This window comes from Rousettus aegyptiacus, unplaced genomic scaffold (assembly GCF_014176215.1).
Source record: "Rousettus aegyptiacus isolate mRouAeg1 unplaced genomic scaffold, mRouAeg1.p scaffold_m13_p_12, whole genome shotgun sequence".
Classification (NCBI taxonomy): domain Eukaryota; kingdom Metazoa; phylum Chordata; class Mammalia; order Chiroptera; family Pteropodidae; genus Rousettus; species Rousettus aegyptiacus.
Window position 1 is genome coordinate 42,207,052 of NW_023416287.1, and position 27,545 is coordinate 42,234,596.

The window sequence follows — 27,545 nt, forward strand, 5'->3', positions numbered from 1 at the left end:
TATTAAACTGAGTTTTCTTGCATATCATTGAGTTTTTTCAGAACTGCAGTCTGGATTCTCTATCATTTAAAATACACACTTTCATGTTTTTAAGTTTATTTTCTGGAGATTTTTTATTTTCTTTCCGAGCTGCCTTGTTACCTTGTTAATGGTATTTAATAGATTATTTTTCTGCCTAGGCATTTATGGGAATAAACTTTTTTTAAAAAATTAAGAGTGTTACCTCTTTAGCAGGTTGATAAACAAGGTTTTTCTTTTGTTTTCCAGTAGGTGATGCTGAAGCGCAAGTGTTTTATTTTCCCTTGCACTGCTCTAGCATCTTGGATTTCTGCTGGGTGGTAAAAAATGCCTTGTATTCCTTGGAGAGATGGGTGTGACCAGGTCAGCTTAGTCTCAGTTTACCATCATCATGGGAGAATATAGCCTAGGGCAAGACCATGAATTTCCAGTGCTGCCTCTGCAGCCAGATACAGAGTTGTGCTGCCTGAGATGTCCCAGGTGCCCCCAGTGAAATCAGCCTCAATGGATGGGGCCACTGGTGTGTTTGTGACTTTGTTCTACTCCCAATAAGAGTGACTGCCAGAACTCAGCTTCCTCATCTCTGTATCTACACCTCTGTCATTGGGATTACACACAGTGTGCATGTGCTGCTCAGGAGCTGTCTCTGCAGTTACCAGGGCTGTAGATGTTCTGCTTTGTAATCCAACACTCACTGCTACCATTTTGTCTGGGGCTCACTGGTAGTTCTCAGAGGGTGTGAGAAGGCAAGCTCTGGGAAGGCGGAGGTAGGCGACCAGGCTCCATGGCTTTGTTTTCTGCCTGGCAGCGATGGCTACTAGAACACAGCTGTCACACTTCTGTATTCAATCTCTGCTCCAATAAATCACTGGGTTCAGCCTTGGTCTGCGCTAATCACTCAGGCAGGAATGTGCTGGACTAAAAAGAGTGCACTTGTAGCCAGATTCCTCTGCTCTCCTGCAATCTTCAGTAAGCTTTGGGCTGCATCTACAGCACCCTTCTCTGCTTTTCTCCTTTCCCTCCTCTCACATTCACCCTGATTTGCTGACTTCAGGTATTTTGATGCTCAAATCTTTCAGAAGTGCTTGTGTATTCAGCAGGGAATTCTTTGTTTAATTTTAGCTGTTCAACATGTTCAAAGCAACCTCTCAGGTTACCACACTTCTGACATCACTCCTGTTAGTGTATTTTTTCTTTCATTTCCCTTGTCAAAGGGACATGTCTCCTTGCCTAAGAAAACATATAAAAATATATATTACTAAAAGAATGTCAGTGTTTACTGCCTGTGTTTTCTTTAAAGAGTTTTATGGCTTTGATTTTTACATTTAAGTCTTTAATCTCATTTTGAATTTGTCCTTGTATATTGTGGAACAAAGTAGTCATTTCGGGTTTTTTTTTTGCATATAACTTCACAATTTTATTAAAGAAATTGTCTTTAAATCATTGTATATTCTTGCCTCCTTTGTCATAGATTAAATGACCATATTGGTGTAGAGATATTTCCATTCCATTGATCTCTGTGTTTGTCTTTTTTTTTTTTTTTTTTTTTTGCCAGTACCATGCTGTTTTGATTACTGGAGCCTTGGCATATAGTTTGCTACCAGGTAGTGTGAACCTCCAACTTTTTCATTCGTTCTCATATTGCTTTGGTTATTAAAGGTCATTTTTAATTTCATATAAACTTTAGAATTATTCATTCTAGTTCTGTGAAAAATGCCATTGGAATTTTGATAGTGATTGCATTGAATCTGTAGATTACTTTGGGTATCATGGACATTTTAATGATAATTCTTCCTATCCAGAAGCACAGTATATGCTTCCATTTATTTGTGTCTTTTTTAGTTTTTTTATTCAAAGTCTTATAATTTTCTGAGTATAGATTTTTACCTCCTTGGGTACATTTATTCCTACATATTTTTTTGATGCAATTGTAAATGAGATTGTTTTCCTAATTTCTCTTTCTGATAGTTTATTTTTGATGCATAAAAATAGAATCAACTTCTGACTATTAATTTTGTATTTTACTAGTTTGCTGAATTCATTCGACAGTTCTAATAGTTTTTTAATTAAATCTTTCAGTTTCTCTATATATAGTAGCATATCTTCTGCAAATAAAGAGGGGTTTACTTTTTGCTATCTGATTTGGATGCCTTTTATTGCTTTTTCTTGTCTGATTGCTGTGGCTAGGTTTTTTGACACTGTTGAATTGAACAGGTGAAAATGGACATGCTTGTGCTCTTCTTAATCTTAAGAAAAATGCTTTTAGCTTTTCACCATTGAGTATGATGTTAGCTGTGGTTTTAACAAATATGGCCTTTATTATGTTAAGGTATGTTCCCTCTAGTACCACTTTGCTAAGAAATTATAAATGGATTTTGCATTTTTTCAGTGCTTTTATGCATCTATCAATGTGAACATATGATTTTTATTTTTTACTTTGTTTATATGGTATATCACATTAATGATTTGAGAATATCAAACCAACTTTGAATATACCAGGAATAAATACCAATTGACCATATCATACGAATTTTTTTAATTTATTTTTTCCAGGATTTATTGAAATATAATAGGCAATTAGTTGCTCATATTTACATTGTACAAATCAATGAATTTTTCAATTATAATTGGCATAGAATAATATATTATTATCAGTTGTACAGCATAGTGATCAGAGAGCTATATAACTCACAAAGTAATCACCCTACTAAATCTAGTAAATCTTTTCCCATTTCCATATTTATTACAACATTATTAACTATTTTCCTTATGTTACAATTTATAGCTTCATGTCTAATTATGTAACTATCCATTTGTACTTCTTAATCCCTTTGCCCTTTTTCATCAGCCCCCCAACCCCCTCCCATCTAATAGCCTTCAAAATATTCTCTGTATCTGAGTTTATTTCATTTGTGTTGTTTTTGTTTATTTTGTTCTTTAAATTCCATGCAATATCTGTCTTTCTCTAACTGACTTTTTTCATTCAGCTGAATATCTTCTAGGTCCATCAAGGCAATATCTTTTTACATCACTTTTAGTCTGTGTGTGTCTTTTAGTCTGAAGTTAGTCTCTTGTAAGTAGCATATGCAGGGGTCTTGTTTTCTCATCCATCCAGCCATGCTATCTTTTGGTTGAGCACTTAATTCTTTTCCATTCAAAGTACTTATTGATAGGAATGTAGTCATTGCTGTTCTTTATTCCTATTTAAAGAAATCCTTCTGGTATTTCCTATAATATTGTTTTGACATTGATGAATTCCTTTAGCTTATTTTTGTCTGGGAAGCTCTTTATCTGTCCTTCAACTCTAAATGATAGCTTTGCTGAATAAAGTATTCTTGGTTGTAGTTCTGAGTTTTCATCGCATTGAATATTTTGTGTCAAGCCTTCTGTACTGCATAGTTTCTTTTGAGAAATCAACTGCCAATCTTATGAGTCCTCCTTTGTAGGTAACGAACTACTTTTCCCTTGCTGTTCTTAAGATTCTCTCTTTGTACTTAATCTTTGGCATTTTAATTATGAAGTGTCTTGGCATAGGCCTCTTTGGCTTCCTCTTTCCTGGGACTCTCTGAGCTTCCTTGGGTTATATGTCTATTTCCTTCACCAGGTGATGGAAGTTTTCCATCACTATTTCTTCAACTAGCTCTTCAACTTCTTGTTCTCCTTCAGGTAACCCTATGACGTGAACATTTTCACATTTAATTGTGTCCCATAGGCTCCTTAAATTATTATTATAATCTTGGCTTCTTTTTTCTTGCCTATCTGATTGGGTGTCCTTGGCTTTTCCATCCTCTGTATCAGTAGTTTGAACCTCTTCTTTATCCACTCTTTGATTCCCTCTAATATACTCTTCACCTCAAATAAAATGTCCTTCATTTCTGACTTGTTCCCTTTTATAATTTCCATTTAAATTTTTATGTTTTTCTTATCTCTTTGGTAAAGTTCTTACTGAATTCATCTACACTTCCTATATCTTCATTGAGCATCTTTATAACCAGTGTTTTGAACTCTGCATCTGTTAGATTGCTTGATTCCATTATTCCTGGATCTCTGTTCTGTTCTCTCATGTAGTTTCTGCTTCTTCATCTTCCCATTTTGGCTGCCTTTCTGTGTCTGTTTCTATATACCAAGCAAAGCTCCTACATCTATTGTGTAATAGGTGTCCAGTAACACAGTCCTCAGAGAGGTTGAGCTGCTGATCAAGTGTAGCCCCAGCCTGTGTCCCTCCATGACCACCTATTAAAATCCAGCAAGCAATCCACAAATAATAGTTGCCTCAAGAGGCCATGCCAGAAACCAAGGCCAACTGCCACCTGTGTGAGTCTTAGAGTTGGCTCAGCAAGGAGCACCAGACTCGCAGAGGAAACAGCTGGATGTGGCTTGGACAGAATTTCAGGGAATCCCCTGGGTGGAGTGACCTCTGTTATCCACTTTGATGAAGAAGTCTCAACTATGGCAGCACTGAGTCCACACAACTGGAGGGGGCAGGGCTCAACAGAGAAAAAAACGGATACCGCCAGCCCTTCTGCTTGGGAGAAAGCCCTGCCTCCAGCCCTCTCTCTGACAACTCACTGTTCCCCTGTAAGTGCCTGGTTCCCCTCAAGCAGCCGGCCGGGCACTGGTACTCATAGTGAGCAAGTTCATCACTGCAAAAGATCACTTACTAACACACTTTTTAAACAAGCACCTGCAGCTATTCCCATAGCCTTTGTACTACTCAGCACCTTGGGACCCAGCAGACTCACGTCTTCGTCCCCTCCTACCTCCCACCATTGCAGGGTGATTTCTTATTTCTCTCCCTAGTTGTAAGGCTTCTGTTCATCCAATCCTATGTGACTCTGCATTCTGTTTGCTCCATGTTTCTGTCACAACATTGAGATGGTCGAAAGAGGATGAAAAAGCCTCTATCATTGTTGCGGACATGGTTAGGAAGAAGAGTCGGAGTCTAGAAATGCTTTTACTAACATGGATAAGGGAGAGGATAAATGGCAAGGAATGGCAATGCTAGCAGCCCCCACCCCTGTTTCCATGGCTTTTTATTCTCCTTCACAAAGCTGGTTTTGCAAAACATCATTAGTTACTATCAGGTTAGCAATTACAAACTACAGCCAATTCCCAGACTCAGCCTCAAGGCCATGACTGTGTTATCAGCTATTTCTTCTCAGGTATCTTTTTCCCATCCTCCTCCCTAGAGCAAGAAGTCCCAGAATAGGTCAGGCGTGTGTGCCCTCCCTGCAATGTGTCCTTGTGTGCAAGTCCACATCTGCTCTGATGACCTTGTTGCTCTAAGCACCAGACATCCCACCAAGACTGCAGGTGTTTCTCACAACAATCATCAATGCCATATTTTCCCCTGGCATTTCTTTTGTAATTTATTGCTGCATACATTTTAGGAATATTTTATTGAAGCTTTTTGCATCTACGCTCATCAAAGATATTATCCTATAATTTTATTTCTCACTTTCTTTCTCTCAGTTTTTATTTTTAAGCAATTCTTTATTTTTTGTTTTTATTTTTTAAATATTTTTTCTATTTTAATTAACTTATTTTTTATGATGACTGGTTAACAAAATCTGGTAAGTTTCAGCTGTACATTTTAACAGTAAGAAATATGTATTTACATTGTGTGTTTACCTCCAATAGTTAGAAATCTTTCTGTTACCACATATTTGACCTCCTTTTACATCTCTACCTCTTTCATCCCCCCTCTCCCCTTCCCTATGGCAAGCACTAGTCTATTGTTCATGTCCATGAGTCCCTGTTTTTTTTCCTATTTGCTTGTTGTTTTTAGGTTTATATTCCACATATAAGGGATATCATGTGATTTTCAACTTTTTCTGTCCAGCTTATTTCGCTCAGCATGATTATTTCAAGTTCTATCCATGTTGTCACAAATGGTAGCATTTTATCTCTTTTTATGGCTAAATAATATTCCATTGTATATATGTACCACAGCTGCTTTATCAAATCATCTATCGTAGGATAATTCAGTAGCTTTCATATCCTGGGCACTGTGAATAATGCTGCTATGAACATTGGTATGCAAATATCTTTTCTGATATAGGTTTTCAAGTCTTTGTGGTAAATACCTAGCAGAGGGATTGTTGGATCATATGGTAGATCAATTCTTAGTTTTTTGAGAAAATTCCATACTGTTTCCCATAGTGACTGTACCAGTTTGCATTCCCACCAGCAGTATATAAGGGTTCCTTTTTCACCGCATCCTCTCCAATATTTGTTATTACTTGTTCTATTGATTACAGCTATTCTAACAGGTTTGAGACAGTATCTCGTTGTGGTTTTGGTTTGCAATTCCCTCATAACTAGTGATTAGGGAATTGCAAACCAATTGGCTATATGTATGTTCTCTAGAGAGAAGTATGTGTTCAGGTCCTCTGCTCATTTTCTGATTGGATCATTTGTTCTTTTCTTATGTTGCTAGCAAATATATTTTCCCATTAGAATGGTTGTCTCTTTATTTTGTTGATGGTTTCTTTTGCTGAGCAGAAGCATTTTAGTTTGATATAGTCCTATTCATTTATTTTTGCTTTTACTCACCTTGCCTTTGAGGTTAAATTTATAAAATCCTCTTTGAGTTTAGCTCCTATGTATTGTTTTATGCATTTTATTGTTTCAGGTCTTATTTTCAGGTCCTTAATCCATTTTGAATTAATTTGGGTGAGTGGTGATAGACAAAAGTCTAATTTCATTCTTTTGCATATGACTTTACAGTTTTCCCAGCACCATTTATTGAAAAGGCTTTTCTCTCTCCACAGTATGTTTTTGGCTTTTTTTTTTTGGTCAAAAATATTTACCCATATAAACATGGGTTTACTCCTGGACTCTCAATTCTGTGCCACTGCTCTGTGTTTGTTTTTCTACCAATACTATGCCGTTTTGATTTCTATCACTTTGTAGTATAATTTGAAGTTGGGCAGAGTGAGGCTTCCAGCCTCATTTTTTTTTTCTCAGATATCTTTGGCAATTTGGGGTCCTTTGTGCTTCCATACAAACCTGATTAACTTTTGTATTATTTCTTTAAAAAATGCCAATGGGATTTTGATGGGGATTGCATTAAATCTGTATAATGCTTTAAGTAATATGGCCATTTTAACTATGTTGATTCTTCCGATACAAGAACAAAGAATAACTTTCCATTTCTTTGTATCTTCTTGATTTCTTTTAATGGGGTCTTGTAATTTTCATTATGTAGGTCCTTCAGATGTTTAGTTAGATTATTTCCTAGGTATTTTATTCTTTTTCTTACAATTGCAAAAAATATATATATTTTTTCCAACTTCTTTTTCGGACACTTCATTATTAGAGTATAGAAGCACTATGGATTTTAGAACACTTATTTTGTATCCAGAAACTTTACTGTATTTGGTTATTGTTTCTAGTAGTGTTCTTGCAGCATTTTTAGGATTTTCTATATAGAGAATCATGTCATTCACAAATAGCGACAGTTTGACTTCTTTGTTTTCTATTTGGATGTCTTTTATGTCTTTCTCTTGTCTAATTGCACTCACTAGGACCTCCAATGTTATATTGAATAACTAGTGATAGTGGACAGCCTTGCCTTGTTCCTGATCTTAGAGGGAAGGTTTTTAGTTTTTCACCATTAAATATAATGTTGGCTGAGGGTTTGTCATATGTGGCCTTAATTATGCTAAGGTACTTTTTTCTATACTGATTTTGTTAAGTGCTTTCACCATAAATGAATACTGTGTCTTGTCGAAGGCTTTTTCTTCATCTCTTGATATGATCATATGATTCTTATTTTTTTAATTTGTTTATGTGCTGTATCACATGAATTGAATTGCATATGTTGAACCATCTCTGTGCTCCTGGGATGAAGCCCACTTGATCGTGGTATATAACCTTTCTAATATATTGCTGTATTCTGTTTGCTAGTATCTTATTTTGGATTTTTGCATCTGTTTTCACGAGAGATGTTGGTCTATATTCTCTTTTTTTGTATTATCTTTACCACTTTTTGGTATCAGAGTAATAGTGGCCTCACAAAAAGAGTTAGGAAGTATAGCCTCATCTTTGATTTTTTGGAAGAGTTTGAGGAGAATAGGTATTAAATCTTTGAATGTTTGGTAGAATTCACTGGTGAAGCCATCTGGTCATGAGCTTTTATTTTGGAAGGTTTTTTTTTATGAGTGTTTCAATTTGTATACTGCTGAACAGGCTTTTAGATTTTCCAGTTCTTCTTGATTCAGCCTAGAAAGATTGAATTTCTCTAAGTACTGGTCCATTTCTACTAAGTGATTAAATTTGGTGTTATATACTTTTTCTTAGTATTCTTGAATGATCCTTTGTATGTCTGTGGACTCTGTTGTAATTTCCCCCTCTTTGATCCCTGATTTTGCTTTTTTGTATCCTTTCTCGATTTTCTTTAGTAAGTCTAGCCAGGAGGTTGTTGATTTTATTAACCTTCTCAAAGAATCAACTTTTTGTTCTATTTATTTTTTCTACTGCTTTTTGTTTTTTTGTCCTCATCATCATTTATTTCTGCTCTGATTTTGATTATTTCTTTCTGTCTGTTGTCTTTAGGCTTCATTTGTTCTTCCTTTTCCAGTTTTTTAAGATGAAGCATTAGGTTGTTTATTTGGCCTCATTCTTGTTTTTGAAGGTAGACCTGTAAGATATGAACTTTCCTTTTATGACCATTTTGCCATGTCCCAAAAGTTTTGATATGTTATACTAGCATTATCATTCATTTCTATGTATTGCTTGATCTCTCTTTTTATTTCTTCTCTGACCCAGTTATTCTTCAGTAACATGTTGTTTAGTTTCCATGTACTTGTGCTACTTACTGCTTTCTTTTTGCAGTTGACCTCTAGTTTCAAAGCATTATAATCAGAGAATATGGTTGGTATCATTTCAACCCTCTTATATTTCTCCATGTTCCAGTACTTGGTCGATTCTTGAGAATGTTCCCTGTACACTAGAGAAGAATGTATAAGCAGCTGTTTTGGGATGGAAGACTCTGTACATTTCAATTATGTCACATTGGTCTAATGTGTCATTTAAGGATGTTATTTCCTTATTGATTTTCTGTTTGAGTGATCTGTCTATATCAGACAGTAGGGTATTTAGGTCCCTTACTATGATAGTTTTTTGGTCTGTTTCACCCTTTATTCTGTTAGTAATTGCTTTACATGTTTCGGGGCTTCCTAATTGGGAGCATAGATATTAATAAGTGTTATATCTTCTTGGTGGATGATTCCCTTTATCGTTATAAAGTGTCCCTCAGTACCTTTCTTTACCTTTTTTTATTTTGATGTCTATTTCATCTTATATTAATTCTGCTATTCCTACTTTTCTCTGAATGCCATTTACTTGAACTATCATTTTCCATTCTTTCACTTTGAGTCTATATTTTTCTGAGGTGTATCTCCTGGAGGCAGCATATGATTGGGTTTTGTTTTTTGATCCATTCTGCAACTCTGTGCCTTTTTATTGGTGAGTTCAGTACATTTACATTTGGGGTGATTATTGAAATATGAGGTTTTCCTATAGCCACTTTATCTTTTGCTTTCTGGTAACTCGTTGTTTCCTTTCCTCCCTTGTCCTTATGTGTCTCCTTTTTTAATTTTTTAAATTTTTTATTTTTTACTTGGTTGTGTTTTTTTTTTTGGATTTTTCCTCTGGACTTTCTTGTTTTATGTTATATTTCAGTTCTGAATCTTTGATGTGTGATTACCATTATGAAATATATATATATATATATATATATATATATATATATATATATATATATATACCATTTTCTTCTTTGTGTGCCTTACCTCCATTCCCTTTTGTAAATTTGGATCTTTAAATCCTCCACTTCTCTCTCATTGTTGTCTCGGTTTGTCCCTATTTACACTGAACAATCATTACTATCTTGCTATAACTAATCTCTTCTTATTGTTTAAGCTTATATTGCCCTGTTCTTAGTAAGAGTTGCATTCCTCTGCTTCTGCCTCTCTACTTCTCTCCATACTCCTAATTATGTAATTTTTTGTCATTTTTCTGACAACATTCAGTATATTCTGTACTCCAGACCTCGTAGTGGAGAATTCCTTCAAATTTTTTTTATGTCTGAAAAGGTCTTTATTTTTCCTTCATATCTAAAGTAGAGCTTTGCTGCATACATTATTCTTGGCTGGTAGTTCCTTTCATTTAATAGTTTGAATATTTGATTCCACTCTTTTCTGGTTCATAAGTTTTGTGCTGAGAAGTCTAGCAATAATCTAATAGGTTATCATCTTATTTTCCTTGGCTGCCCTGAGAGTTCTTTATTCGTCATTGATTTTTGATAATTTTAACACAATATGTATTAGAGAAGAACTTTTCGGGTTGAGATCATTGGGTGTTCTGTTGACTTCTTGAATTCCAGGCTCCAGCTCATTCTTTCAATTTGGGAAATTCTCATCAACTATGTGTCCGAAAATACTTTCTAGCCCCTGCTCCTTTATCTCACCTTTAATAATGTCCATTATTCTGATGTTTCCTCTCCTGATGGTATTAGGTGGTTCTTATATTTCTCCTTCATTATTTTCATTCTTCCGTTTCTCTCTTCTTCATTCAGATTCATTTCTAGATTTCTATCTTCGATATCACTGATCCTTTTCTCCATTTGGTTGACTCCATTTTCCAAGCTCGCTATTTCATATTTCAACTGTTGAAGTGTGTTCTTCATCTCAAGAAGTTCTATTTGGTTCTTGTTGAGAATTTCAATCTTCTTGCTAAAGAACTCATTATGCTCATCTAGTTGTTTTATCAATTCCTGAAATTATTGATATGACTCATTTTGGAACTCACTGAGTTTTCCAGAAGTACCATCCTGAATTCTCTATTATTTAAGTTGCATATTTCTATGTATGTAAGCTTGTTTTCCAGAAACTTTTCACTTTCTTCTGAGATGCCTTGGCACCTTGGTTGTTCATGGTGTTTAATAGTCTATTTCTCCACCTGGGCATTAATGGAAATGTATTCTGCTTTTTTTTTTTTCAGAAGGAAGATTGATTATATAATGGTCTCTTTAGCCTGTAGCTATGAAGGTGTCTTCCTTTTGGTTTCCGGTAGGTGGCATCTGATCCTCTTTGATCCCTGCTTTATGTAAAGCCTTAATAATGCTTTTTTTCCTTATAGATATTTAATCACGCTCACTGCCCTCAGTCTCAGTCTCTGTCAGTGTCAGCAACGGTTTCAGTAGTGTTTTCTCAGATTCCCCTAGGGTCTGCATTTTTCCTCAGAGGACATGGCGGGAGGGGCCCTCTGGATTGGAGGATGGGGGCTTCAGGTCAGCCTAGCATTTTGCAGCTGCGGCTGGTAATAATCACCTGTTGTTTCTTGGACTTTCCCACTTCTCTGCATTCTTCCCTGTGCCCTGAGCACTGACACCAGCCTCATGGAGCTCACATCTCTTCTATACAGGGCTTTTCAGGGAACCCACCACACCTTCTCCCCTCCCTTTCTCCTCCTGCAGGGAGCACCAGTTGTGAGAGTCCACTTCTTTGTTTCTCCCAGAGTTCTGACCTGTGTGGTAGCTCTTATGCACAGATCCCACACTCTGATGTGCTGGTGTGCAGTTTGGGTGGTTTTTTTTTTGTTGAGTTTTAGATGTTCAGCTTATTGTTGTTTCAAGGGGAGAGAACCGAGGATGTCTCTTCATTCTGCTATGTTTCTTTCATCACCTCCTCGTTCATTCTTTTTTTGTAATGCCTATGTCTACTTTGGCATCAGTGTAATGCTGACCTCATAAAATGATCTTGAGGGACTTCATGGTTTTTTGTTTGCTTGTTTGTTTTTGTTTTTGTTTTGTAATACTGGCTTGGTTTTGGTGAACTCCTTTAGGTTTTTTTTCTGGGAAACTCTAATTCTCCATCAATTCTAAATTATATTATTGCTGATTAGAGTAATCATGGATGTATATTCTTGCTTTTCATCATTTTGGATGTTTTGTGCTAATCCCTCTGACCTGGAAAGTTTCTTTGAGAAATCTGTTGACAGTCTTATGGGAGCTTCCTTGTAACTAACTGCTTTTCTCTTTCTGCTTTTAAGATTCTCTTATTTGTCTTAAACCTTTCACATTGTAATTATGACGTGTCTTGGTGTGGGTATCTTTGGGTTTATCTTGTCTGGGGCTCTCTGCACTTACTGGACTTGTGCATCTTTTCCTGTGCCAGGTTAGGGAATTTTTTTATTACTTTTTTTTTAATTATATTTTTAATTTCTTGCGCTCTCTCTTCTTTTTCTGGTGACTCTATAATTTGAATTTTGGTAACTTTGATGTTGTTCCAGAGGTCCCTTAAACTGTGCCCTTGTTGTTATTCTTTTTTCTTTTCTAATTAGATGTTTTCCACTACCTTGTCTTCAAAATCACTGATTCAATTATATGTTTTATCTAATCTGCTGTTGATTTCACCTAATATATTCCTCATATCAATTATTAGATTCTTTATTTCTGACTGTTTCTTTTACATGGTTTCTAAATCTTTGTGCAAGTTCTCACTGAGTTCATTTAGCTTCCCTTAAGTTTATTGCATACCCTTACAACAAGTGTTTTAAACTCTGCATCTGGTTGATTGCTTGACTCCATTTTGTTTAGTTTTTTTCTATAGTTTTGTCATGTTCTTTCATTTGGGACATGTTTCTTTGTCTCTTCATTTTGTCTAACCCCCTGTGTTTGTTTTTATGTATTAGGTAGATCCGTTACATCTCCTTGTCTTGTCAGAGTGGCCTTATGTGGTAGGTGTCTTGTGAGACCTGTGTCACAGTCTCCTCTGTTACCTGAGCCATGTACTTGAAGCATGTCCTTCAGGTGAGTTGAGTGTGCCCTTCTGTTTAAGATGAGCCTTGAATGCTGTTGACATGTCAATGGGAGGGATTGACCCTCAGGCTTTCTGGTTGTTAGGACTGGTTCTGACAGCAGCAGATAAGCCATTGTGCACGGGCTGACCCCACAGAGTAGGATTTATTTTGGTGGGGCTCTGGTGTCTACCGAGTCCACCCTTTGGATTTGTCATTTCTGGAGCTAATTGGGTAATGCTTTGATGTGATCAGAATCTAGCCACCAGTACTCTAGGGCATTTTGGGAGGGGCTCCAGTGCAGGCCACTGCCCATGCATAACCCACAGCCACCTGTTAGGATCTACAAAGTGATCTTCAGATGGTTGCTGTCCATGCTGCAACCAAGACTTAAGAGTAAAAATTATTACTTGATCCATGGGCTTCAGAATGAATGTTGTATTAGCGGGCATGGAAACATCAATCTCATTGTATATATTCATCAGAGCTCTTGCGTAACTAGGTGCATTGTCAGTGAGTGGTAATATTTTTAAATAATTCTTTTCTTCTGAGCAGTAGGTTTCAACAATTGGCTTTAAAAAATCAGTAAACCATGTTGTAAACCAATGTACTATCATCCAAGTTTTGTTGTTCCATTTATAGAGCACAGGCAGAGTATATTAGCATAATTCTTAAGGACTTTAGGTCTGGGAAAGGGTAAATGTGCATTGACTTCAATTTAAAGTCACCAGCTCTATTAGCCCATAGCAAGAGATTCAGTCTATCCTTTGAAGCTTTGAAGCCAAACATCGACTTATATTCTCCAGCCGTGAAAGTCCTAGATGGTATCTTCTTCCAATATAAGGTTGTTTCATCTACGTGGAATATCTGCGTTTAGTGTAGTGACCTTCTCTTAGCTAGATCTGAATAAGTTTCTGCAGCTTTTACATCAGCATGTGTTGCTTCACTTTGTACTTCTATGTTATGGAGACGGCATCTTTCCTCAAATCTCATGAACCAGCCTTTGCCATCCTTCTGCAGCTTCCTCACTTCTGTCAGCCTTCACAGAATTAAAGAGAGTTAGGGCCTTGCTCTTCATGAGGGAATGTTGTGACTGTTTTATCCTCTGTCCAAATCACTAAAACTTTCTCCACATTAGCAATAAGACTGCTTCACTTTCTTACCATTTTTGCATTCACTGGAGTAGCACTTTTAATTTCTTTCAGAAGTTTTTTCTTTTCTTTCCTTTTCTTTTTCTTTCTTTCTTTCTTTCTTTCTTTCTTTCTTTCTTTCTTTCTCTCTCTCTCTCTCTCTCTCTCTCTCTCTCTCTCTCTTTCTTTCTTTGTTTTTAGGTGAAGCAACACTTGGGTGGCCTTGTCAGCTTACAATTCCTTATTTTTCATTCATTTTTATTTTTTATGCCTGTAGCACCTGGTCTTCTTAGATGATCTCCCATCCAAGTACTAACCAGGCCTGACCCTGTTTAGCTTCCAAAATCAGATGGGATCCAGCTTGTTCAGGGTAGCATGGCCATAGACCAGAACTTTTTTTTTTTTTTTTTTTTTTTTGCATTCACAACTTGGCTAACTGTTTGGCACAAGAGGCCTAGCTTTCTTCCTGTCTTGGCTTTCCACATGCTTTCCTCACTAAGCTTCATCATTTTTAGCTTTTGATTTAAAGAAAGAGAGATATGTGACTCTCTTTTACTTGAACACTTCAATGTCATTGTATTGTTATTAATTGGCTTAATTTCAATATCATTGTGTCTCAGAAAATAGGGAGGCCTAAGGAGAGGGAGGGAGATAAGGGAATGGTCAATGGATGAAGTAGTCAGAATACACACAACATTTGTTATTTAAGTTTTCCATTTAATATGGGTCCAGTTCATGGAGCTCCAAAACAAGTACATTTGTAATATCAAAGATCACTTATCACAGATCACCACAAAAAATATAACAATGCAAAAGTTTAAAATATCATAAGAATTACCAAAATGTAACACAGAGAAAAAAGTGAGCAAATGGAAAAAAAGCATCAATACACTTGTTCAATACAGGATTTCCACAAGCCAGTTTGTGTAAAATGCAATATCTGTGAGGTGCTTAAATAAAGTGAAGCACAATAAAGTAAGATTTGCCTGCAATTATAATTTCTAAAGAAAATATTAAAAATATTTTTTTGAAATATAAACATGATTAGACTAGTAAGTAGTATGCTATATATCCTTTATATTTCCATATCAAAAATAACTCTCATTTAATGGGTAACTCAAGGCATCATTCATAAAATAAAAATTAATAATTTTATATTCTCATCAAATACATTTTCTTCTTAGTAAAAGGCACTTAAGTTTGTAATTACAGCAATTCGATGAGGAGAGAATCTAAGATAATTAATCAATCTGTCATAATAATACAAAGGGACCATTCTTAATATTCTTCAAAAAAACAGTTTTTAATGAGTATAAGGGTGAGGACATCATGCCTAATTTATATGCCAAAGAAAGAATAGGCTTTTAAGTTTTTCAAACTTGTATTGATCAGATTTTTTGTGCCTTCAGAGCCACTAGTCAAAACTTGAGTGAGGAGGAACTGTTATATCTATGGCTGCCTTCAGAAAGCGAATCTTTGCTGGAGAATTTTAATCGTTTGTCATTGTAAGGCTATAATTATTATAATGAAGTCAACTTTTATATATTTACATGTAGCTATAAGCTAAATGCTTTCTAATTTGGGCAAATGTAGTTTGAATAACAATGAAGAGAAGACCTATAACTTTGATGAATCTTTCCCATACTCATTTTCGAACAAATAACAGTATAATTTTATTCTAAACCAAATTTTTATTTAAAAAATTTCCCCAAGCTTAGCTGACAGTCTATATATTTCAAGTAATGCTCATTTAAACAAAGCCAATGCAAACATAAAAGATTTTTTGGAGTTCCCTGTAATGTAAATCTACCCAGTGACTTATGAAAACATTTCATCTCACAGGTCTGTCACTAACTTCAGTACTTTAGTAACTCTCTAGCATGTATATAAAATAGAGTTCTTTAGGTATTAGCCTTGAGACCTTGAGAGTACCATTTAACCATGACCGATGTTGATAAAAATGTCATATCCTACTTACCATATCATATTATAAGAAAAAGAGCTGTACTTTTTCAAATCATTAGAAGGGTGAGAAGGATTGTCCATATAGATGGAGAACAAACATATCTATCTTTATGAAACCTGATACAGTGGTGTAAAGCTGGTGCTTCTATTCATTTTGAAGAGACAGGAATGGATGAAAGATAGAGGCCCTCACTGTGGAAATCACTGTGCTAAGTGATTCTTGTCCAGGCTTATCTATGATGAAGGTTGTGTTCTCATTTATAAGTGGAAGGAAGTGGAATAATACCACCTTGGCTGCCCTAGAAGATGGAGCTCATTGAATATCCCACCAGAAAAGATGTTTTCCTTCTAGATAATGAAAGCTGCATTGTATACTGTGAGACTATCACCAGAGAAATGCTAGACTGTGCTAGGAAAAGTAGGCTTTGTCCATTTTCAAAAAATATACAAAACAAGAGATGCAGCTGTTGTAGAGTGTTGTTAATTGAAAAATGTCCCCTTTGTACAGTGAATCTGAGGCTTCAGTAAGTTTTCACATTGTGCCTCAAATTTATCTGTAAGCAAAAAGTAAGCCATCCTACAATGCTACCATATGTTAGAAAACTAATAACTAGAAATCTCATGTTCAGGAAGATGAGGACTACCAGGAGATATAACGAAATTCTGTGCAGTCGTAAAACAAATATTTGAAGGCAGATAACATTCCTCAGAGTTAAAGGAAATATATTTATAAGTAGAATACATTGATTGGAATCTTACAATCTTATATAAGACAGTATCCATAGAGGTCTAGACTGTAAAATATAAATTCAAGAATGATTTAGCAGAGATAACAATGGTGTATTGGGGAGGTTCTCTCCAACATCAATGGGGTATTGATGTTGCAGAGAACCAGGTCAAATCTCAGAAGACAGCCATCTTTCCAGTAAACTGTCTAGTACTGTATTAGCCCATGCCAGATGAAATCTGGATGTGTTTCAATGCGGTAGATTATATGGGACTTTACTCTCGTATTTCTTTTAGAAAGCAAAGGAAAAGTCAAGCCTTTAGATTGACTATTCAACTGTTAAGACTCCTCTTCTTGGACTTTTATTTTTATTCCTTTTTTTAAATATCATTAGGAAGCAGATCACCCGAACAGAGTTAAATAAAATGCAAACTCCCTGATGGTGACCTTCAGGGAGCACATGAGCAGTCACCTTCTCCCACTGCCTCCATGTCTTTTGCTCCCTCCCTACTATCCTAGAGTCTCAGTAGCCTCCTTCAATTTCTCAATGAAAACATGCAGCTGTTCCTTATTCCTGGAATGCCCTTTCTCTTGCCCTTCACTTGACTAAATGCTTGCCAAGATTTAGGTCACGGTCTCAATATCGTGGTTTATATATTTGTTCACTTGTTTATTTTCTGTTTGATACAGTCATCTTAAGTTGAGTTTCTCAGAAACAAAAAGCAATGAGAATTCATGAGCAAGTGATTCCCTAATAAATGCTCCCAGGGAAGAGCAGCCAGACAGTGGGAGAAGCGAGACAAAGAAGGGAACCAAAGAAGAGGTGAGGATTTCAGACAAAGTGCCACAGAAGATAGCACCAACCGGATCCTAATGGTCTGAGGATCACTTCTCTCATACAAGCTGTAGGTGAGAGTAGGTTACAGGTTCTGGAGTAAAGCTCAAAGGCATAAACTCTTAAATAGGTATTCACTGCTTGGCCCAGAGTTCCACAGATTAGGTACATAATTATATTTGTGCTGATTAACTTAATAATGAATAAAAGAAACTATCAGAGCAGAACTCCCTTTAATGGAAATAAAACAAAACCCCAAGCACCAAAAACTTTGAGAGTTTTCGCTATAAAAATCTTATGTGACCCTGACTTTGTTTAATAAAAATTACCTGTGTCAAATGCGAGAAGCAGAAATGGAACTCGAGCCTCCTGGCACATGGTCAGCTTCGCAGGCATTCTTCAGTAGCATTTGAGTGTCTTCCTGTCTTGGGGACTGCTGGTGAGAAGTACATGTTAAACTGCTCCCTAGCAACACTGGTACCAGTTGAAACACAAGAGCAAATTATGTTTTCACAAACCATGAAAATAAAGACATTCCAAATAAGAAATAAGAAGAATGAGAAGAATATAATGAATGATGCACCACTGACATTTTATTTAAAAAAAAAATTCCAAGGTCATTTTAGCAAGAAAGATATTACTCTGTGGGTTGTAAAGTAGGAGGAAGCAGAAAGAAAGCTGGAGCAACTGAAAGACAGTAGGTGGCCCGGACAGCAACTACACTGTCCCTGAGCCCACACTCAGTCCAGAACGCTTATTCTCATCTGGCATTTGTGTCCTCCCTGGCTCTCTTTTTTAAACACAGTAATGTAAAAGCTACACACCAAACAAATTAAATCAAAATTTCTGGAGTCAGCATTATTCTTAAAGGTCTTTAGGTGATTCTGATTTAAGAACTACCAGTCTCTGAAGAAAGGGGTCAAGATGCAGGCTAAGTAAAAGTGGGGTTTGCCTCCTTTTATGACTGCATTAAAATTACAACCAAATTGTAAAACAATCAATTTGGAGAACCACTTAAAGTCTAGCTGATCATTGCAAATACATCTGCAGATATAAAGAAAAAGCCACATTGAGATCGGTAGAAGGGACAGAGATGCAAAACAGGCTGGTCTCTCACCTGCATATGGTGGTTGAGCACCAAGAGGGAGAATATGGTTGCAGAGTACCCCCATGAAAAAGTGAGGGACCCTAGTCCCAGGGTTCCAGTCCCAGGAAGAAGAATTCCCACAAAATCTGACTGTAAAAATCAATAGGGATTCAGGCCTTCTGGGTGAAATGGAAGGAACCTGAAAACCCAGATGTCCCACTTAGAGGGCCCATGCACAGACTCACTCACTCACAGACACTGGGTATCAGTGGAGGCAGTGGGGGGGGGCAGTCAGCAGCTGAGAAGGCACAAGAAAAATAGGGGAAAAACTGAGCTGTGTGGCACAGGAGCAAAGGATGGAGGGACAGCTGGCACTGTTCCTTTATGGAGCCCCTTCCATGGCAGTGTAAAGATGGCCTCCAACTTGCCTGTGTTGAACTCTTTCTTTGCACAGCCAATTCTGAAGCTGCATTGGTCTGGTGAGGCTATCCCACTCCACCCAGTGTCTCCCAGAGACCCCACCCCACCCAACTGACAAATTACATGGGGCAGCCTATTGCCAGGCAGCCAGCCCCACCCTGTGCCTTCTTTGAGCCATGCATTCATCACCAAACAATAGCCCTCAGCTCACACAGTCTGCACACTTAAGGAGAGACTTTTGACGGCTAGCTACAAGTTCCAGCCTGAGTTGCAAAGTCTGTTGGGCAGATTGCAGGTGTCTGTGGGTCTGAAGTGGATGGTGGCTGGCTTCGCTGTGCCTTGAGATTTTCACAAGAGGCCACAGGCTCAACACAGGCACCTAATCTGAATCTGCATTGCCCTGACAAGATTGGCTCACTCCATCTTGTGTCTCTCTGAGACCCCCACACCACCTAAGGCACAAATTACCCACAGCTGCCTGTTCTCAGGCAGGCAGCCCCACACTGTTCTTTCTATGGGCTGTAAATTCAACAGCAAACAATAGCCCTCAGGTTGCATGGCACATTTACAGCCCGTGCAGCTCGGGAGAGACTTTTGATGGTGGGCCACAAGCCCTAATCCAAGCTACAGTATTTCCTGAACAGATCTTGAGTGTCTGTGGGCCCAAGGTGTACAGTGGCTGGACTTGCTGCAATCTGAGACTTTTACAGGAAGTCACAAATTCAGTACTGGCATGGAACCTGAATCTACATTGGCCAGATAAAATCTGCTCACTGTGACTAAATGACTTCCTGGGTACCCGTCCCACCCAACTCGCATACTACCCAAAGGCTCTTTCAGCTGCGGAGTCGAAAGAGCAGCTGGCAGACAGCCTCAGGCCTTGAGGTATACTGGTCCTTTTGCTAAGCCACCCCAGGACCAGTTCTGGGAATAACTGGACCTTGGCTCAAATCATGGTCTCTCCCACTTGTCTCCAGATCCAGTAAAGGGAGCAACTATCTGTGAATCACTTTGTAGCTCTTAGTGGGTAACCCCAAGCAATTCAAGGTGGCAGCTGACCTTGGCCTACACGAGAGCCCCACCCAAGTGACTGCAGAACCAAAACACCCAGAAGCTGGCATTAGACTACAACAGAGTACCACCTGACTAGCCCCATAACCATCACACCCAAAGTATGGTCTCAAAGGTACATGATCCTGCTGAGGCAAATTCCACTCTGAGGGGTTGACTCCTACAAACAGTTCACACTCTGTAAGTGTGGCCAATCCCCACAGCCAGTAAACCAGAGAGTCAATCTTATCCACTGATGAGCTAACAATAATCAAGGATTAGCTACAACAGGAGAACACACACAATCCACACAAGGAACACACCCAGAGCCCCTGGTGCAGGTAATCAGGGAGACTGTGCTACTAGGTCACACAAGATACTTTTTATATAAGGCCACCTAGCCAAGGCTGGAAAACCTCACAAAACTTAATATATAGAAACAAACACAAAGAAGCAGCTAAAATGAGAACACAAACATACCCCTAATGAAACAACAGAAGAAAATTCCAGTAAAAAAAAAAACTGAATGAAATGGAGGCAAGCAACCTACCAGAGAAGAGTTCAAAACACTGGTTATAAGGATGCTCAATGAATTTAAGGAGAGAATAGATGGTCTCAGGGAGGACTTCAACAGAGATATAGTAAGCATAAAAAAGGATATATAAATCATAAAAAAAGAAACAGTCAGAAATAAAGAATACAATAACTGAAATGAAGAGTACACTAGAAGGAATCAACAGTAGATTAGATGAAGCAGAAGATCAAATCAGCAAGATGGAAGACAAGGTAGCAGAAAACACCCAATTAGAACAGCAAAAATAAAAAAAAAATCAAAAAAATGAGGAAAGTTTAAGGGACCTCTAGGACAACCTCAAGCATGCCAACATGAGCATCATAAAGGTACCAAGGAGAAGAAAGATCAGGGAATTGAGAACCTATTTGAAAAAAAAAATGACAGAAAATTTTTCTAACCTGGTGAAGGAAATAGATATACAAATCCGAGAAGCACGAAGAGTTTCAAACAAGAGGAACACAGACTCACGCCAAGGCATATCATAATTAAAGTTCCAAAGGTTAAAGACAAACAGAATCTAAAGAACAGAAATAGAAAGGCAGGTAGTTGCTTACAAGAATACTCTCATAAAAATGGCTGCTAATTTTTCAACAGAAACTTTGTAGGGTAGAAGTAATTGGCATGAGATATTCAAAGTGGTGGAAAACAAGAACCTACAACCAAGAATACTCTACCCAACAAAGCTGTTAATTAAAATGGAAGGTGAGATAAAGAGCTTACCAGACTGGAAAAAAGTAAAGGTATTCATCACCAACAAGCTAGTATTACAAGAAATGCTAAATGGAGACTTCTGTTGAAGAAGAAGGAGGAGGAGGAGGAGGAGGAGGAGGAGGAGGAGGAGGAGGAGGAGGAGGAGGAGGAGGAGGAAGAGGAGGAGGAGGAGGAGGAAGAGGAAGAAGAAGAAGAAGAAGAAGAAGAAGAAGAAGAAGAAATACATAATATAAATAATAAAATGGCAATAACTATGTACCTATCCATAATTATTTTAAATATAAATGGATTAAATGTTCCAATCAAAAGACATAGGGTAACTGAATAATAACAAGATTCATTCATATGCTGCCTATAAGAGACCCATTTCAGATCAAATGACACATACAAACTGTTCATATCAAATGACACATACAAACTGAAAGTAAATGGATGAAAAAAGATATTTCATACAAATGGAAATTTAAAAAGTTGGGGTAGCAATACTTATATCAGACAATATAGAATTTAAAATATGGGCTACAAAAAGAGACAAAAAAAGGCATTAGATAAAGATAAAGGGATCAATACAACAAGAGAACATAACCCTCATAAACATTTATGCACCCAACATAAGGGCACCTCTATATATAAAGCAATTATTGATTGACATGAAGGGAGAGATTGACAGTAAAACACTCATAGTAGAAGATTTTACCACCCCATTGACACCAATAGACAGATCTTCCAGACAGGAAATCAACAAAGAAACAACAACCTTAAATGACACACTAGACTGAATGGATTTAAGTGATATTTTCAGAGTGTTTCATTCAAGAGCAGCAGAATATACATTCTGCTCGAGTGCACAGGGAACATTTTCCAGAATAGTTCACATGTTAAACCACAAAATGAGTCTAAAATTTAAGAAGATTGAAATCATATCAAGCATCTCTGACCACAATGGTATGAAACTAGAAATCGACAAAAACAAAACTGGAAAATACACAGACATATGGAGGCTAAATATCACAATCCTAAGCATGAATGGGTTAACAATAAGATCAAGAAAGAAGACAAAATATGAATAGAGACTAATGAAAATGAAAACACAACTCAAAATCTATGGGACACAGCAAAAGCGGTCCTAAAAGAGAATTGATAACAATACAGGCATACTTCAAGAAAAAAGAAATATCTCAAGTAAACGATTTAATCTTATATTTAAAAGAACTAGAAAAAGAACAGCAAACAAAACTCAAAATTAGTAGAAGGAAGGAAATAATAAAGATTAGAGTCAAAATAAATGAAATAGAGTCTATAAAAATAATATAAAATATCAATAAAATGAAGAGCTAGTTCTTTAAAAGGATAAACAGAATTGCAAAGCTTTAACCAGACTCATCAAGAAAAAAAGGAGAGAGAATCCAAATAAATAAAATTAGAAATGAAAGAGAAGTAACTACAGACTCCATGCAAATATAAAGGATTGTAAAAAAATACTATATGATCAATTACCACCAATGAAATTGAATTGGTAATCAAAAAACTTTCTAAAAACAGAAGTCCTGGTCCAGGTGGCTTCACAGGTGAATTACCAAATATTCAAAGAAGAATTAACATCTATCCTTTCCAAACTATTCTAAAAAATTCACAAGGAGGAAGGATCCTTAACTATTTTTATGAGGCTACCATTACCCTGAACTGGACAAAGACATTACAAAAAAAAAAAATTATAGGCCAATATCCCTGATGAACAGTGATGTAAAAATCCTCAGCAAATATTAACAAAGTGAATTCAGCAATACCTTAAAAAGATCAAACATCATGGTCAAATTGTATTTATTCTTGGGATGCGAGCTTGGTTTAATATTTGCAAAACATTTAACATTATACACTGCATTAACAAATTGAAATATAAAAATTATATGATCAATCTATAGATGCAGAAAATGCATTTGACAAAATTCAACATCCATTTATGATAAAAACTCTCAGCAAAGAGGGAATAAAGTGAACATATTTCAACATAATAAAGACCATATATGACAGCTAACATCACATTCAATGGGGAAAAGCTAAAAGCATCTTCCTTAAGATTGGGAAAAAGACAAGGGTGTCCACTTTCACCAATTTTATTCAACTTAGTGTTGGAATTCCTAGCTACAGTAATCAAACAAGAAATAGAAATAAAAGGCATCCAAATTAGAAAGAAAGATTATTTGCAGATGACATGATACTATATGGAAAGAGCCCTAAAGATTTCACCAAAAGACAGTTAGAACTGATAAATGAATTCAGTAAAGTAGCAGGATACAAAATTAATATTCGGAAGTTGGATGCATTTGTATACACCAATGAACTATCAGAAAAAGGAATTAGGGAAACAATTCCATTTAAAATTGTATCAAAAACAATAAAACACCTAAGAATCAAATTCGCCAAGGAGGTAAAAAATTTCTTCTCAGAAAATTATGTCATTAAAAAAAAAATGAAGAAGATACAAATATATGGAAGTATATACCGTGCTCATGGGTAGGAAGAATCAACATTGTTAAAATTGCCATACTTCCCATGCAACCTATAGTTTCATTGCAATCTCTATCAAAATACCAATGGTATTTTTCAGAGAACTCAAACAAATAATTTTAAAATTTATATGGAATCATATAAGATCCTGCATAGCCATGACAATCTTAAGAAAGAAAAACAAAGTTGGAGGTGTCACACTACCTGATATCAAACTATATTACGAGACATAAATAATCAAAACAGCGTGGTACTGGCGTAAAAACAGATACAGATATCAATGGAATGGAATAGAAAACCCAGAAATATATCTACACCAATATGGTCATTTAATCTATGACAAAGGAGGTAAGAATATACAATGGGATAAAGACAGTCTCTTCAACAAATGGTGTTGGGAAAACTGGATAGATACATGCAAAAAAAATGAAACTGGACCACCTTGTTATACCATATACAAGCATAGACTTAAAATATATTAAAGACTTAAATACAAGACCTGAAACCATAAAACTCCTAGAAGAAAACATAAGCAGTGAGTTCTGTGATATTGCTATCAGTAATATTTTTTTTCTGATCTATCTATCTCCTTGGTCAAGGAAAACAAAAATAAATAAATAAACAAATCAGACTACATGAAACTAAAAAGTTTTCGCACAGCAAAAGAAACCAACAAAATGAAAAGACAATATACTGAATGGGAGAAGATATTTGTCTATGATACATCTGATAAGTGGTTAATGTCCAAAATATATAAGGAACTTATACGACTCAACGACGACAAAAAAAAAAAAAAACACAAACGACCCATTTAATAATGGGCAGAAGACCTGAACAAATATTTCTCCAAAGAGAAATTACAGATGGCCAACAGACATATGAAAAGATGCTCAAGGTCATTAATTATCAGAGAAATGCAAATTAAAACCACAATGAGATATCACCTCATACCTGCCAGAATGGCTATCATCAATAAATCAAAGAACAAGTGTTGGCGAGGATGTAGAGAAAACAGAACTTTCATACACTGTTGGTGAGATTGCAAATTATCACGGCCACTACAAAAAAATGTTTGGAGGGTCCTCACAAAATTAAAAATAAAACTACCTTTAGATGCAGCAGTTGCACTTCTGAATATTTATCCAAAGAAAATCAAAACACTAATTTGTACAGGTCTATGCATCCTTATGTTTATGGCAGTGCTATTCACAATAGACAAGATATGGAGGCAACCTAAGTGCCTCTCAATAGATGATTGGATAAAGAAGTTATGGTACATATATAAATGAAATATTACTCAGCCACAAAAAAAAGAAAGAAATTATACCATTTGCAATGACATGGATGGACCTGGAGTAAATTATGTTAAATGAAATAAGTCAAACAGAGAAAGATAAATACCATATGATTTCACTTAAATGCAGAATTTAAGGAACAAAAAGAACAAACTAGGCAAAAACAGACTCACAGATATAGAGAACAAATTGGCAATTTACAGAGAGGAAGAGGATTGGGGACTCGGTGAAAATGATGAAGGGATGAAGAAGTACAAATTAGAAGTTACAAAACCAGTCACAGGGTTATAGAGTACATCATAGGAAATATAGTCAATATTATTGTAAATAGTGCTGCAGTGAACATACGGGGTTTAATATAGCTTTTTCTAACTAGTGTTTTCATTTTCTTTGAATACTCAGAAGTGAAATTTCTGGGTCATAATGTAGCTCTATACTGTATCACTGTGTGATTCTAAAAATGTAACAACTGTTCCAGTTTTGTGGAAGTAGATTAGATCCTTGCACAGTGAATATTGTTGTCTTGAATTTAACCTTTGCTTCTGGAAATGACCTGGAGGAAATATATGTGCTCATTTAAGGGACTGACACAGTTCTCCTGCTTTTGTTAGCAGATTGGGCCATATGGTTTCAGCTGGAATGATCTCCTTGTAACAGCCCCGTCTGTCCATTAGCATGGGCTGGGGGAGAATTGTGAAAATATCAGGCTCCTGGGGCTGGGTGTACTCAGAGGCTGTCTCTTTAACAGGCCAAACACTGATCTGTTCATTGTAATTCTCTTCTCATAACACCTGGAATCAACCCTCACTGGCAAATCTTCCATATTTGGGATATCAGAACATAAGATAAAGATGATAAGGACTTTGGGGGAAGTTTTGAAAGAGCCAGCTGCCAAACAAATGAGAAATGAGAGAAGTGTGTTGTCTGGGTCATTTCCATGGACCTGGAAGCCACAGGAAGATTTTTCAGAACATAATAAATAAGGAGCTACTGTAAGCCCACAAATACTTAAAATGTGCTATCAGAAGGTAAAAGGTAGCCATAACAGCATTTGACATATCAGTAAAGTCTAGCCTCCAAGCTAGGGATGGAAAAAGATAGTGGGTACCATTTTCTTGCAGTCTTCTTTCAGAAGATTCACTGCAGCTTAAACTTGTTCAGTAGAACAGTCATCCTGGATCCATTGGTCATGCTTCTAAGAAGTGTCAAGAGTCACCAAGTCCACTAATTAATAAATTATAGTTCTCTGAGATGTGTAAGTCATTCTAAATAACTCATTCTAAAGACCTGAGTAACTGGAGTGGAGGAGAACATAGCAGATTCAATATCTGCTGGCTCATCACAAAACTTACTTACGGAAACTGTCCCACCCCATGTCAGAGTACAGAAAGTGTACATGTCCTGCAAGAGCCAACATGCTGAAAGTGAAACTGGCACCTACTGGTATCACAAATATAAACTTGATGAATTACTATTCAAGATGTGCTTCAATTTCAGCAAACTAATAGTTACCACATGAGAATAATTTCTACATGGGTCAAAAAAGGCGAGAAGAACTATTCAATCACCAGATAGTATGCAACAGGAAGAGTGACTCATGTCTTTCATGCTTCCATTTCTAGTGGTTTTTTTCTAGCTCAGTCAGGAATTATTGTGGCATTCCTATTTTACAGATAATAAATTTACTATTCCTACCAGTGGTTTTTCATCTTAGCTGCGTATTAGAATCACATATAAACTTATAATCACATATAAATACTTATAAAATCCCTGATGTTCAGAGCATCAGAGATTCAGGTATCAAAAACCTTGAAGCTCCTAAGTGAGCCCACAAGCACAGCCAGGCCCCAGGACATTGGTGACTTGCCCAAGGTCACAGAGCTTGGAAAGGGCAGACCAAACTTTAACTCCAAATCCTGTGCTTTTCCTATTCTACCATACTTACTAATCTATATCTTAAAGTCATGTTGCTCCAAATTATCTAAATCAGAACCAGAAGTCCCAGTTTTCTATTAAAATTCAATGTTTGTACATTTTACACCAGACAAAAAGTGCAAATAAATATTGAATCTTCGTTGACGACAACTGAAGGTTGTCATCACCAATTCAATGCCAACAGGAACTGGGGTACAGTGAGGGTGGGAAAGAAATACTTTATTCGGTGAAAACTGAAATGTGACCCAGTAAGGCTTTTGTGTAACAGTTTAATAGTGATTCAGTTTAATTAAGATACTGTGTGGCAGTGAAACAGCTCAGGGAGGTGGCCTGGTGTTATACCTCAGCTCCATTGTTAAAGCTCTAGCTAGTGTAATGCAGTCATAGATAGAAACTAAAAGTGTGCTCCACCAAGACAGAGGTGAGACTGACTTATGTACAGAACACCTGATCCTGGTCCCTAATTGTTCTCCTACAAATGAGGAT

General features: G+C 36.6%; 1 protein-coding gene and 1 pseudogene across 6 annotated transcripts in view; one reads left to right on the top strand and one right to left on the bottom strand.

Annotated features, from left to right (window-relative positions):
* The window catches only part of SYNDIG1 (synapse differentiation inducing 1), a 233,321-nt gene that overhangs the window by 99,812 nt on the left and 105,964 nt on the right, over positions 1-27,545 (top strand). The gene's annotated exons all lie outside the window — the stretch shown is intronic.
* Positions 14,221-14,339, bottom strand: LOC118610476 (annotated as a pseudogene).